The sequence below is a fragment of the Bubalus bubalis genome, chromosome 5 (genome assembly GCF_019923935.1).
Source record: "Bubalus bubalis isolate 160015118507 breed Murrah chromosome 5, NDDB_SH_1, whole genome shotgun sequence".
Taxonomy (NCBI): domain Eukaryota; kingdom Metazoa; phylum Chordata; class Mammalia; order Artiodactyla; family Bovidae; genus Bubalus; species Bubalus bubalis.
Window position 1 is genome coordinate 2,393,509 of NC_059161.1, and position 14,001 is coordinate 2,407,509.

A 14,001-nucleotide genomic window follows, 5' to 3' on the forward strand; every position below is an offset into this window, starting at 1 on the left:
CAGGTCACTCTGCCTCTCAGAGCGGGGAGCAGGCTGGTCCGGCAGCCCAAGCTGAAGTCATGCTCCTGATAACGGTGGTCTCCACTCTGCCTTCCCCACAATCCTGCCACCTGCAGTCCTGACTCTTCCTTCCTCCGAGCAATGTCCTCTCCTTTCATTCTGTGCTTCCCCACTCTCCCTCCACTCCATCCTAAACCTGAGATGGAGAGTGAAAGAAAAAGAAAGGGCTTCCCTGGTGGCTCAGATGGTAAAGAAGCCGCCTGCAATGCAGGAGATGCGGGCTCAGACCCTGGCTCAGGAAGATCCCCTAGAGGAGGAAATGACAACTCCCTCCAGTATTCTTGCCTGGAGAATCCCACGGACAGAGGAGCCTGGAGGGATACAATCCAGGGAGTCGACAGCCAAATCATGATTTGAAGGATTGCATCATTGGCTCATATTGACCTTGTGTTACAATGATAGTTATGCCCAAGGTTTATTTTGATATATTGGATAAAGTAAAGTCATCTGAGCTTTTATATTTACATATTTAAAAGAAATGGGGGGAAACCAATATTTTAACTCCCAGAAAAAGAATAAGTCTGTGCCACTTCTCCCAAGCACAGTGTAATATGACTTATGTGATACTGTAATCTAATGAAGCCTGAAATGATGGAAAATACTGCATGCGACATAGTAATTCAGACGAATCGCTTGCTCGTGGTGGCACCCGAGACTGGCAGACACTCAGAGGAAAGGGAGCTCTTCCGTCCCCATCGTCTCCAGCTGTGACCCGACTGTCGGGCGGCCTGCGGCTGCCCTACCTAGCTCCTCAGTCTCAGCCGTGCCCCTCCGCCTTCAAGAAAATTATTCTTTCTCATTATTTTCTTTCCTTTAATGTATCATCTCCCCTTCTTCTCTGGTCTCAGTAATTAGCTTACTAACATATGAAGACTCAAGTTTTCTATGCCTGTTTTTTTCATCCAAATGAATGTCGCTTGCTGCTCATGCGAATTATTTTGACTTTGTGCTCAGTCGTGTCCGACTCTTTTGTGACCCTTTGGATTGCAGCCTGCCAGGCTCCTCTGTCCACGCGATTTCCCAGGCAAGAATACTAGAGCAGGTTGCCATTTCCTTCTGCAGGGGAATCTTCCTGACCCAGGGATCAAACCTATGTCTCCCATGTCTGCTGCATTGCAGGCAGATTCTTTACCCGCTGAGCCCTGGCACTATAAAAGCATATTTTAGGTTGGAATATGGTCCAACCTCCTACAAATAGAGGCAGCCTTTCTTTCAATGCATCTTATTTAAATAAAGCAAGAGCACAAAACATGTTTTATCTTTAAATCATTAGTCAGCATGAAACATTCTCGGCTACCCATTCATACACTGTCTTATAAGACGGTGCCCTCTCCTGACCTCGGTTCTGGACCACGCCTATCTTCCACCTGAACCTTGACATTTCCCCAGGATCTTGCTTCTCTGGGGGGCAGGCTGAAATGGTGGCAGCACCTTCCTCACATTCTGCGTGGCTCTGGACTGGGACAGGAGCACCCTGGGTGATCTGTGGGCAGCCGTGACCTGGTGCCCAGTGCTGTGTACCAGAGCCTTCCTTCTGCCTCTTCTCGTCCCTGATGTCAGCATCTCCATCCACTGCCCCCCATCCACTCTGTCCATCTTTCTGCTTTGACATCAGACTCACAGTGTTTGCCGAGCGTTTGCCGACGGCAGAGGACATGGCTGTTCTAGAGGGTGTTCACAAATGTACTTCAGATTAAATGACAGCGTTGGCTGCCTGCTGTGTGAGTTCAGGCCCCCTCCAAAGTGCCAAGTTATTACTGCTGCTGCTGCTGCTAAGTCGCTTCAGTCATATCCGACTCTGTGCGACCCCATAGACGGCAGCCCACCAGCCTCCCCCGTCCCTGGGATCCTCTAGGCAAGAACACTGGAGTGGGTTGTCATTTCCTTCTCCAATGCATGAAAGTGAAAAGTGAAAGTGAAGTCGCTCAGTCATGTCTGACTCTTCGCGACCCCATGGACTGCAGCCTACCAGGTTCCTCCGTCCAAGGGATTTTCCAGGCAAGAGTACTGAAGTGGGGTGCCATTGCCTTCTCTGGGGCTATGGTCCATGGGGCTGCAAAAGCGTCGGACATGACTTAGCATTTGAGCACATGTTGGGACTGTATGGATTTAACAAAAAATTTTTTACTGTACATTTGGATGAGGAGATCCAGTAAATCACAGAATGAACCAGCAAGAAGGAAGCAGAGTCAGAGTGCAGTCCCCTGATCTTACAGAAAAGGCACTGGAATGGCAAAGAGGAAATAATACCTTGGAGTCAGACCTGAAAACAACAGGTCACATCAGGTCATAACAGGGGCAGTGGGGAAGTGACGCGTGCTGTCTGAGCTTTAACTTCCATTCCGTTTTCATTTTTATTAAAAAACTTTTATTGGCGTACAGTGGATTTACAATGCTGTGCTAGTTTTAGACGGACAGTGAGTTGAATCAGCGGTACATATACATATATCCACTCTTTTTCAGGTTCTTTTCCAGTAGAGGTCATTACAGAGTATTAAGGTAAACAGCAGCTTCTTATTAGTCATCTATTTTATACACAGTAGTGTGTGTATGTCAATCCCAGTCTCCCAGTTTATCCCTTCTCCCTCCTCCCCACCACCCCCAGAAACCATGAGTTTGTTTTCTCTGTCTGTGACTCTGTTTTTGTTTTGTAAGTAACTTCATGTGTATCACAGTTTACATCCCACATATAAGGGATTTCATATATCTGTCTTTGGTTTACTTCACTTGACTTCCCCAGTAGCTCAGACGGTAAAGCATCTGCCTACCATGTGCGAGACCCAGGTTCGATGCCTGGATTGGGAAGATCCTCTGGAGAAGGAGATGGCTATCCACTCCAGTACTCTTGCCTGGAAAATCCCATGGACAGAGGATCCTGGTGGGATACAGTCCGTGGGGTCGCAAAGAGTCGGACACGAATGAGCAACTTTACTCGCTCGCTTCACTTAGGATAATCTCTAGTTCCCTCCATGTGGCTGCAAATGGCATTATTGTTCTTTCTAATAGCAGAGTAATACCCCATTGTATACATGTACACATCTTTATCCACTCCTCAGTCGATGTGTGTTTAGGTTGCTTCCACGTCTTGACTGTTGGGGTGAATGCACAGAAGCCCCAGGGCTGCCGTCCTGGGTGCCTGCCCCCTGCTCCCTGCTCTCTCCCAGCAGCTGGGCAGCAGGGAGCCCAGCCTGCCGTCCAGACACCACCGCTGCCGCACTGGGTTGCTCCAGGTGATAGTCATCAGCCTGTTTATCATCAAAGTGATACCGACCAGGTTCTTGGCTCTCTCCCATCAGTAGAAACTGACTAGAGCCCAGACAAGAAATCCAGGCCGTGCTTTATGGGGGCCCTGCAGCAGCAGCGTGGAGCGGGGTGGGGGGCAAGAACAAACAACAGGTTCCCTTGCTTGCTCTCTCCCTGTTAGGGGAGCGAGGTGATCTCATTTCTAACATGGGGTGATGGCTGGCGGGGGTGTCCAGGGGTCCAGTCACAGGGTGGTTTAGGTGGTTCCCCCCTCTCCCCCGCCGGTGGTGTTGAGTGCAGGGGGCATGCGCAGTTCCAACTGCCTGTTTTTGCCCCAGACTCTCCAGAAGTGGCAGTTGGGTTTTTTTCTGTCTTTGTATCTTTTGGTCCAGAATTTCCCCCAGCTGCACATGCACGCAGTATTTTTAGTCCCATGTAGTTTCTTTGTATCTTGTTGCTGGAGGAGAGGTGTGTCCAGGTGCAAGCCGCCTGCAAAGGGTTGCGGGTTCCAGCTCCTAGCCTGTCTCAAAAAGTAGGGTACTTTACTTGAGGGATTAAAGCGTTAACCTCTATCCTACCAGCCATATTACACAGGGAAGAGGAAATAAGCAGTGTTCATCTGAAACCCCCTACCCCCTGAAAAAAGAAGAAAAGCGAGTAACTTGAGCATCTCTCGCTGGGGCTGGGAGAGTGCGATTTACTCGGGGAGCTCCGGCTTGGTGACCCGGGCTCTGTCATGAAGCAGGGGGTTGCCTTTGGTGACGCTCTCTCAGAACTCCAAAACTTGGACTTTTTTCAACTTGAGACTTTTGTTTATCCTGTCATGTCAGTAGGTTCCCCCAGACTGCTTACTGTCACGTCCTGTAAAGTGGTGGTCCTCAAAATATGGCCCGTAAGCCACTAGCAAGAGCATCAGGGGAGTGCAGGGTGTTTGCAGGCTCAGTCGTATCCAACTTTTTGCGACCCCATGGACAGTAGCCTGCCAGGTTCCTCTGTCCATGGGATTTCCCAGGCAGGAATACTGGAGTGGGTTGCCAAGGCCTCCTCCAGGGCATCTTCCCGACACAAGGATTGAACCCACATCTCCTGCATTGGCAGGCAGATTCTTTACCATCTGAGCCACCTGGGAAGCCAGGGGCACCAGGAGCTTCTTTTAAAGGTAGATTATCAAGGGCCGGCCCAGGCCTTCTAAATTTGCAGCTCTGAGGAGGAGGGACCTGTGGCCTGCGTTTTCCCAGCTCTCCTCATGGGGCAGAGCTGGCTGAAGTCTGAGGACTCCGGCCCTGGGAGCTTGTACCCCCACAGGCCTGTAGGTCTGTCCGCTGCTGGTTGTCTTGATGTGTGTTAGTCACTCAGTCGTGTCCTACTCTTTGCCACCCCATCGACTATAGCCCTCCAGGCTCCTTTGTCCATGGACTTTTCCAGGCAAGGATACTGGAGCGGGTTCCTTCTCCAGGCGATCTTCCCAACCCAGGGATTGAACCCAGGTCTCCTGCATTGCGGACGGATGCTTTACCATCTGAGCTATTAGGGGAGCCTGTTGTCTTGATAGTGATGGAGTTAGATCTGTCTGCATCTTTGCTTGCTCTGATTATGATTTGGGACACTCGGTAATCTTTCAGGGACGTGGAAAGGAGGGCCACCACATCCTTTGTGTGCAGAGTGTGGGCCAGGTATTATGTTAGAGGCCTTATATCCATTGTCCCATGGGTCCCCAGCCTCCAGGCCACAGACCGGTAACTCCCGTTAGATCAGGGGTGACGTTAGGTTAGAGATCATACCATAAATGTAATGAGCTTGAAACATCTCCAAACCACCCCCTCCATGCCCCAACCCGGTCCTGGAAAAACTGCCTTGCATGAAGCCGGTCCCTGGTGCTAAACAGGTTGGGAACCGTGCATTACCCTATTCAGTGCCCACAGCAACCCTGTACAGTGCTGTTATCCCCCCTCCCACTTTGTAAATAACCTGAAACTCAGAGATGTCTAGTGAGTTGTCTAAGCTCACACAGCTCCAAAGCGACAGAGCAGAGATGGAAGGCCAGACACATAGAACACAATTTGGCTCTTCTGCTAGAAGCTCCATGAAGTTGGAAGGACCGAAGCCTGGAGGGGTCTGGGGAGAGCTGAGCCAGGTTTCTGCAGCTGGTCGGGGCTAGGGAGCCGCAGGTGAGAGGGCGGCCGTCAGGGGCTCCACGTCCGGTCCAGTCGGGGAGGAAGGGACTGCCGGGCACACGCTTCTCACAGCCAAGTTTAAGCAGTTTAAATGAAGCAAGGAATTCAATTAGAGACGGTCGAGGGGACCAGGCACGTATCATCCGCGTCTGGCCCGAAAAGAGAAGAAAATATTTAGTTTTGCAGGCTGTGACCACTCCGCCACTGTGCCACGATGTGGCCTCACGGAAGAGCAAAAGAATACAATGAATACCTTCGAGAGATGAATTTCCCCAGGAAAAAAATAAATAAAACAAAGGAAGATCCTCTGATTACATTTAAATATTTCCTTGCCAGTGCTTGGGGGAATTCTAGCATTCCGCGCTTGCAGAGGAAAGCTTTTGTGCCTGGAAACAAGGTGATTGGGGCACCATGCCTGGGAGGACGGGGAGGGGGAGGAAGGGGCTGGTTCCATAGCTGCACAGGTGCTGCGTGTTTGGCGTGAGTGATGGCCTTACAAATGACCCTGGCATGGAGCAGAGGAAACCCAAGGAGAAGATTAATTGAATTACAGCTACAGTATGTGTGCATTTTATTTCTGCGGTGGAGTCGAAATGGATTGCGGGGCAGGCTCACCAGCTGGGGTAAGGTCACAGTATTGAGGAAATGGGAGGGATATGGATGAACAATTTTCCGGATGGAGAACAAGCTTCAGGTTGTTCGCTCTTGGGTGAAGTGTTTTTGGGGTTTGGATGGGCTCAGTTTATACTTTTTCTAAGAGCAACCTGATAGTTTTTCATGCCGGGATATGACTGGAATCTGAAGAGTTCCCTTTAAGACAATAGAAGGTAAAAAAATACTTGCTTCATAATACAGTTCCTCACTTTCTGAGATAATTGATTATAGGAGTGTTTTTTCCTGTTGGGCACTGACAATTTTTTATATGAAAAATGAATATTCAAATATCTCTGCTATAGCAGTGTATATTGCCAAAAATATTTTGTGGATAGCCCTATGGTAAATGCAAATTTTTCTAATATCATCAATATGGTTTCATGTTTCTTTGGAATATTAATCAAATTAAGTGATGTGATTAAGCTCATACCAAAATAATTGCCTAATCTCTCAAAAGCATGTGTTTGTTTTGGTGATAAAAAGTTGAGGTTATCCAAGTTGTTCAATCTCTTGTTTAACTATTTATTCAACTATCTATTTAATTCTGTTATGTAATATCTTGTGTCCAGGCTTGCTTGTGTCTTGTTTTGGTTTTTGAATTAAGTGTTTTAATGTTTTCGTCAATGTCCCTTTGGATAACATGGCCGAAAGCAGTTATTTCAGAAATACCAAGTATTTCAAGGGTTAGCAAACACGGTTCTCGCCCTGAAAACGTATGCTACACGTCTTAAAATGCAAAGAGAGCTGCTATGGGGTCCACCCAAGAAATAGACATAGTACAATCAAAAAATGCCATGCGGGAGACTCGGGTTCCATCCCTGGGTCAAGAAGATCCCCTGGAGCAAGAAATGGTAATGCCTGGGGAATCCCACGGACAGATGAGCCTGGCAGTCCATGGGGTTGAAGTCGGACACAGCCTAGCAACTAAACAATAAGCAGCAACGACAATGAGCAACAACATCGTTTTAAAAAAAACACAAACTTCTTTCTTTTTCTTTTTTATATGATTTTTAAAGGTTACACTCCATTTTCAGTTATTATCCCCCATGTTGTACAATACATCCTGAGCCTGTCTTACCCCGAAAGCTTGTACCTCTCACTCCCCTCCCCTTTATATTGCCCCTCCTCACGCGTAACCACTGGTTTGTTCTCTGTGAGTCTGCTTCTTTTTGTTATGTTCACTAGTTTTTAGATTGTAGTTTTTAGATTCCACATACACATGATATCATACAGTATTTGTTTTTCTGTCTGGCTTATTTCACTTACCATAATACCTCCAAGTCCATCCACGTTGCTGCAAATGGTAACATTCTTTTTTTTTGGCTGAGTAATACCCCACTGTGTGTGTATATATATGTGTGTGTATACATGTACACACCCCCCGCACGTCCTCATTGTGCACTCGGGTCGCTCATGTCTTGGCCATTGTGACTGGTGCTGCTGTTCACATTCGTGCTCTGGTTTTTTTTGGATATACGCCCAGGAGAAAACCGTTGGATCGTGTTTTTTTTTTTTTTTTTTTTGAGAAAACACCATATTGTTTTCCACAGAGGCTGCACCGCTTTATGTTCCCATAAAGATCACAAACTTTCAAAAACAGACCTGAATTCAAATCCAGGCTTCCTGTCTTCCCATGGTCAGATGAGTGAGCGAGCCACTTAAATTCTGAGGCTCGTTTTCTTCATCTATGAAACCAAGGCCGTTACAGTGTCTTACAGGTTTGCGGTGGGAAGGAAATAAGGTCTGGTATCGGCACCTAGAACCCTCCTTGCACACAGCCGGCCTGTTGTTCAACAGATGCCAGTGCCCTGACTTCTTTTCCTGCTCTAAAAACTGTTTAAGAGAAAATAGGGTATACTGGCAAGACCGGGGGCTGGGCCTAATTCTTCCTTTTATCTGGAGTGTAGTTGATTACAATGCTGTGTTAGTTCCAGGTGTACAGCAGTGATTCCGTTGTACATATATTGTTGTTTAGTTTCTAGGTTGTGTTCAACTCTTTTGGAACCCCCTAGACTGTAGCCCACTAGGCTCCTTCCTCCATCTATGGAAATGCCAGTAAGAATACTGCAGTGGGTTTCCATGCCGACCTCCAGGAGATCTCGACCCAGGGATCAAACCTGCATCTCTTATGTCTCCTGCTTTGGGAGGCGAGTTCTTTACCACTAGCGCCACCTGGGAAGCCCATGTGTATATATATATATACACACACACGCACATATTTCAGATTCTTTTCCCTTATAGATTATTACAAAGCATTGAATATAATTCCCAATGCTGTGTAGTAGGTCCTTGTTGATTGTTTTGTATATGTGTGTGTGTGCGTTCTTAGTCGCTTGGTCGTGTCCGACTCTTGCGACCCCATAGACTGCAGCCTGCCAGGCTTCTCTATCCATGGGATTCTCCAGGCAAGAATCCTGGAGTGGGTTGCCATTTCCTTCTCCGTGTTTTATATATAATAGTGTGCATATGTTAGTCCCCAACTCCTGATTTACCCCTCCTCCCTTTCCCCTTCGGGAGCCATACATTTGTTTTCTGTGTCTGTGGGCTGGGTCCAGTCTTAGCCAAGTCATTTGAACCTGGGTGAGACATGGCTCGTGTTTGTCTAAAACCTCCTCAATCTGCCTCCTGAGGGTCATGCTTGCCTCAGGTTCTGCCCCTTCCCGTCCTTGCCGACACCCTTCAGGAATCTGAGCTGTGTGGGGTGACTGGTTGGTGGCTCCATCAGTGCCTGCCCGTGTTGCTGTGTGTTTATGTAGACTCATGGAGTGTGCATTTCATTGTGACTTAAATGACCCACCTTCAGGGATCACAGAAAGACGTGTGTCTGCCCTGCTGTTTAACAGGGTGACTGTGAGAAGCTAATAAAATAAGTGGAAGCCACTTACCAAGTGGAAGATGCTAGACAGATGTTCATTAAATCTTTGTGCCTTTATCCCTACAGCCCTGAATGCTTCGTCTACAAAAGGCTTAAATCACCTCGCGTGCCTGACTTCACACCCCTCTAAAGTAAAGGGCTAACTGCTGGCTTTAATAAGCCTCTCGCTTCTGACAGTCTATTAGCCACTTTCTCCCCTGTAAGTTGTGCAGTGACAGCTGGCTTGGTTTTGAGGTCCTGCAGGGCTTTCTCCTTAAAGTCTCTTCTAGGGAGTCTAACTAGAGGACAAGGGGATGGCTTTTTAATCTCGGCTCTCCTTCTCTCCGGCAGTTGGTAACATCCTTTGGTCAGGTTTTTGAGGAAATAAAATTTTAAATTAATAATGAAAGCAGTGGGCTAGGGTCTGTCTCCTTAGCAGTTTACTCCTGAGGTTCATCCAGGCTCCCAGAATTCAGAAGTAACTGAAATAAAAACGCTCTAGAAGAGCCAGGTTCAGGCACCCTGGTCTCCTTGAACTGTGGTTCTGGAATCGACACTAGAATCATCATGCAACTCAGGACCCTGCCTGGGGAGTGTGTGTTCCTGTTCTGTGCAGCCCTCTGTCCACGGGACTCTCCAGGCAAGGATGCTGGCGTGGGTTGCCCTTTCCTCCTCCAGAAGATCTTCCGGACCCAGAGATTGAACCCGAACCTCTGGTGTCTCCTGCGTTGGCAAGTGGATTCTTTACCACTGAGCCACCCGGGAAACCAACCCACTCCAGTATTCTTGCCTGGAGAATCCCAGGGACAGAGGAGCCTGGCGGGCTACAGAGCCTGGCGAGCCATGGCGTCGCAAAGAGTTGGATGTGACTGCGCAGCAGGCATGGCATGGCATGGCATGTGACGTTGATACTGGTAAACGTACCACCTGCAGTATCGAAACTGTTAATCACCTCTCTGGTGATTGTACTTCCCGTTAGAACCTTATGTGATTTAACTCATCACTGTTCTTTCTCTACTAGACTTTCCGTTCTTTGAGAACAGACTGCATCTGCCTGTTTCACAGCTTCCTCGCCAATGCCTAGCCCAGCCCCTGGCATAGCGGGCAGACGTACATGTGTTGAAAAACTCAGTGAATACACGACCTCCTTAACAGTGTGCCCAGCAGTGGGGTGATACCCAGATTGAGGGTGTGTGTGGATTGCCTCACCTTAGAGCTCCGAGTCCCACTGTTTGTTCCTCCAGCATGTGTGATAAACTCAGATGGTGTGCCTAGTTATGAAGTCAGGTGTTGGCGATCGTGGAAGCAGTGGATGCTGCTTCCAGCAGGTAGAAAGCACACTACACAAGGCCCTTACGGTGCGTTTATCTGCAGCACAGTTTAGACGGGGCACACTGCAATCTCCAAACTGATACTTCTTCAGAGAGGAGCGTGTGTGGCGGGAGTGTAGGCAGGGGGTTGGGTGTCTGTGCTCAGTCGTGTCTGACTCTGCACACAGACTTATTGACTATAGTTTCCTCTGTCCAGGGGATTTCCCAGGCAATTATACTGGAGTGGGTTGCCATTTCCGAGGAACTTCCTGACCCAGGGATGGAACCCGTGTCTCTTGTGTCTCTGGCATTGGCAGGTGGATTCTTTACCACTGAGCCTCCTGGAAAGCCCAGGAAGGGGGTTAGGTGGTGAGAAAAGGGAGTTGAAACAACACAGAGAAAATTCTGGTAGGAAACCCTTGACTTGCTGTAGGTGTGAGCGGTGCAGAGCCAAAAGCTTTCTGTCACAAAAGCCAGGGACCAGCGGTCTCAGTGAGTACTGTAACTGACAGCATGTATTTATATTTTTCTGTCTTCAAGAACAGCTAACATGTTACAGCTAGTCATCAGAAAAGATGATTATCCTGAGGAAAAGAACATGTTTGCATCACAGAATGGAAGATCGTAGAAGAAAATTAGAGACGACTTAGTTTCTTAATTTCACTGTCAATGAAATCAAGACTTTACCAAAGATCTCTAAGGGTCTTGTTTTCATTTTACCTCCATTTACTTAGGGGTGCTGTAGAACCCTTGGTGTTCTGGTGAGAGGGCCCGGTCCATGGTGACGATTACTGTGTTGAGTGGCCTGGGGCCATCTGAGAGTTGGGTAAACAGTCCCTTGACTGCCTCCCCAGGAACAATGAGTACCTTATAGGGTACTTTCCCATGAGAATCCTTAAGAACTTTTCTTGCAAACCTCATGCATTATTTTACTGAGAAAAGGACTTCAGGTGTCTGAAAGAATAGAACTAATTTGTGATTTCGGTGGCAACAACCCAGGATGTTCTATCTTCTTAAGTCAGTATTCTCATGAATGTTTTCTTTTCAATATAAATAGCATTTTTGAAGGAGAAAGAATGGTGTTCTTTGAGATATTCTGAGTGTTCTATGTATAAAAAGTGTTCTGCTTCCCTCTTTCCACAAGCTTGAGTTTTTGAAAACGTCTCTCTGAAATTATCAGCTCGTGCGCCTTCCTTATAAACTGACGGGCGTCACAGCTGTCCCCGGCCCAGCCGCCTCACCTCGCCACAGTTCAGCCACTCAGTCGTGTCAGACTCTGTGACCCCACAGACGCAGCACCTAACCGCAGCGCGTGGCAAAAGCCTGCATCCCATCGATAGCAGAACCGTAGTCTTCCTGGGAACGAGGCTTATTTCTCATCGTGTAATATCCCAGGCACCCCTGTGGCTTATGCATGCCGAACCAGGGATGGGTTTGGTGTTCGAGTGAGGTTTCCGTCTGTGTCACTCAGGATTAGGAATGTAAACGATGCTAGCAGCATGACTGACATCTAGTGGATACGGGGCGGCGGTGCTGTTTACAGCCTTGTTTTCTTCCGCTTCAGGATATTATTTACATGGGGGAAAAAATCACATTTGGAGAAACTATTGTCTCAACTGCACTAGTTTGCAGTGAAATGATAGAAATGAGAAACTTCTGGAAAGGAAGGGCACCCCCTTCACAGAGCTTCGAAAGAACGTGCCCTAGCTTGGAGTGAAAAAGAAGACCAAGTATCTACATTTAGTTTTATTCAGTTTGCTGAGAAGGATTGAAATACATTGACATGAAAATAAAAGCTTATAAAATATATGAATATCTGCACAGAATTGTAATACTTATTTTCTTTTTACCTACAATTTCTTTTTGGATATTCACTTACCTGCTTGAGAGAGATGCTGGGAAAGTTCTTATCTACTTATTCTAATATGAATCATCCCTTGTGATTGCGTAAAAGTGTTGAAAATGTGGTATTATTCTAAGACTCAGGTATTGATAATGGACAAGTAGAATGAGTTTTAAACTGTTTTTATTTTGACTATCAGAAAAATTCATTTATTACTATAGAAATATGCAGAAGAATTGATCACACCAATAGGAGATTTTAAGCACAAGATGTCTTGTAAAGAAAGTGCCGATTTGTTATAATTAAGGAATTATTTGAATCCAGATGAATAAGGAAATACAATGCGGATTATAAAGTTGAAATTGGATCTTTAGGGGAAAGTCCTGGGTGTTTTTAGTCAAGGAGTTACTGGGCGCAGAGAACAGCAGTCTGAACAATGTGATAAGGTAGTAGCTGGTTTTGCAGAATGCCATTCCTAGGCAAAGTAATTTTTAACTGCCAGGAATAAGAGATATTTTGACATGGGATCTGGCAAATTTTCAAACGTGAGTTTCCTTGCAGAAGTCTTTTTCAGAAGGACTGACTTTCTTCCTCAGTCCCTCCCCTCTCGTGGGTCTTGCAGCAGACATACAGCATCGTTTTAAAGGGTGTTTTGTCAGTGAGGACAGCCCAGCTGTGTCAGTTGGTCTGTATGGGACTTGCATACTCCAGATAGTAGTATTCACAATGAGAAAAATGCTGGTTAGGACTTGAGGCAGATGGCTTGTGCTTCTCTTTATAACTATCAGCAGGTCAGACAGACCTTATTCCTGTTCCTTTAGATCATCATTTTCTCTAGAACAGCTAGGGAGGGGTTGCTGTGGTGTGAATTCTTGGCAGTTTGTAAAGAAGTGCGAAAGTCAAAATATTTACAAGCAGTTTCATGCTGACTGGGGAAGAAAAGACTGTCAAGCTTGCTGTGTCTTCTCTATGTATCCATGTACCGATACTGAGAAAGCTTCCTTGGTGACAAAGTGACAAAGCTGATTATCGCTAACATTGCAATTATAAAGTCAGGCCATAATTTGTCCTCTTACTTGAAAAAATTGAGGTATAATTTACACACAGTTGAAATGCAACGTTACGGTTCAGTGAGTTTACCAAACGCAGACACCTGTGTAATCCACATCCTCTGTCAAGACTCAAAACATTTTCATCTCTCGGGAAAGTTCCCTCGAACCTCTGCCCAGGCAAGCTCTGCACCCTCCACTCTCCACTCCCACCCCTGTTCCTCCAGGCAACCACTTCTGTGATTCCTTGCATCATGGATTACCTGTTCTACAGTTTAATATAAATGCAGCCATAGGAATTATTTTAACTGTGATTACCTTATTCAGATTTAAATACACTTCAATTGAACTTACTTGTTTCTGTTTCAGTTTAGTTTTAGTTTGTTTTCCCCTGGGAAACTTGTTTCAGATATGTATCTGTCAGTGGATACTTAGAAGCCCCACCCCCTTCCCCACATGCCCGCCCACTTCAGCGTGTAAGTATCATAACTATTATTTTCTCATTTAACCTTCCTGTGTTTCTGTTTTGCCATTTTCCCTATCAGTTGTTTTTTTCAGGCGTGGAATTTTATTTTTATTTTTTAATTATTTGTTTTTATTTTTTATTGGAGTATAGTTGATTTAGTGTTGTGTTAGTTTCAGGTGTACAGCAAAGTGATTCAGTTGTGCATATACATATATAGCTTTCATTTCAGATTCTTTTCTCATATAAATTATTACAGAATATTGAGTAGAGTTCCCTGTGCTATACAGTAGGGCTTGTTGATTTATCTATTTTGTATAATAGATGTATATAATATTTTATATACAGTAG

At 46.3% G+C, this 14,001-nt stretch overlaps 1 long non-coding RNA gene across 1 annotated transcript; it reads right to left on the minus strand.

The window, feature by feature from the left end:
- Positions 1-3,268: 3,268 nt before the first annotated feature.
- On the minus strand, positions 3,269-6,056 carry LOC123333612. Its single transcript, XR_006551000.2, has 3 exons — positions 5,731-6,056; positions 4,156-5,626; positions 3,269-3,823 (listed from the first exon to the last, which is right to left on the minus strand). It is a non-coding gene; the product is annotated as an uncharacterized LOC123333612 (long non-coding RNA).
- Positions 6,057-14,001: the final 7,945 nt, after the last annotated feature.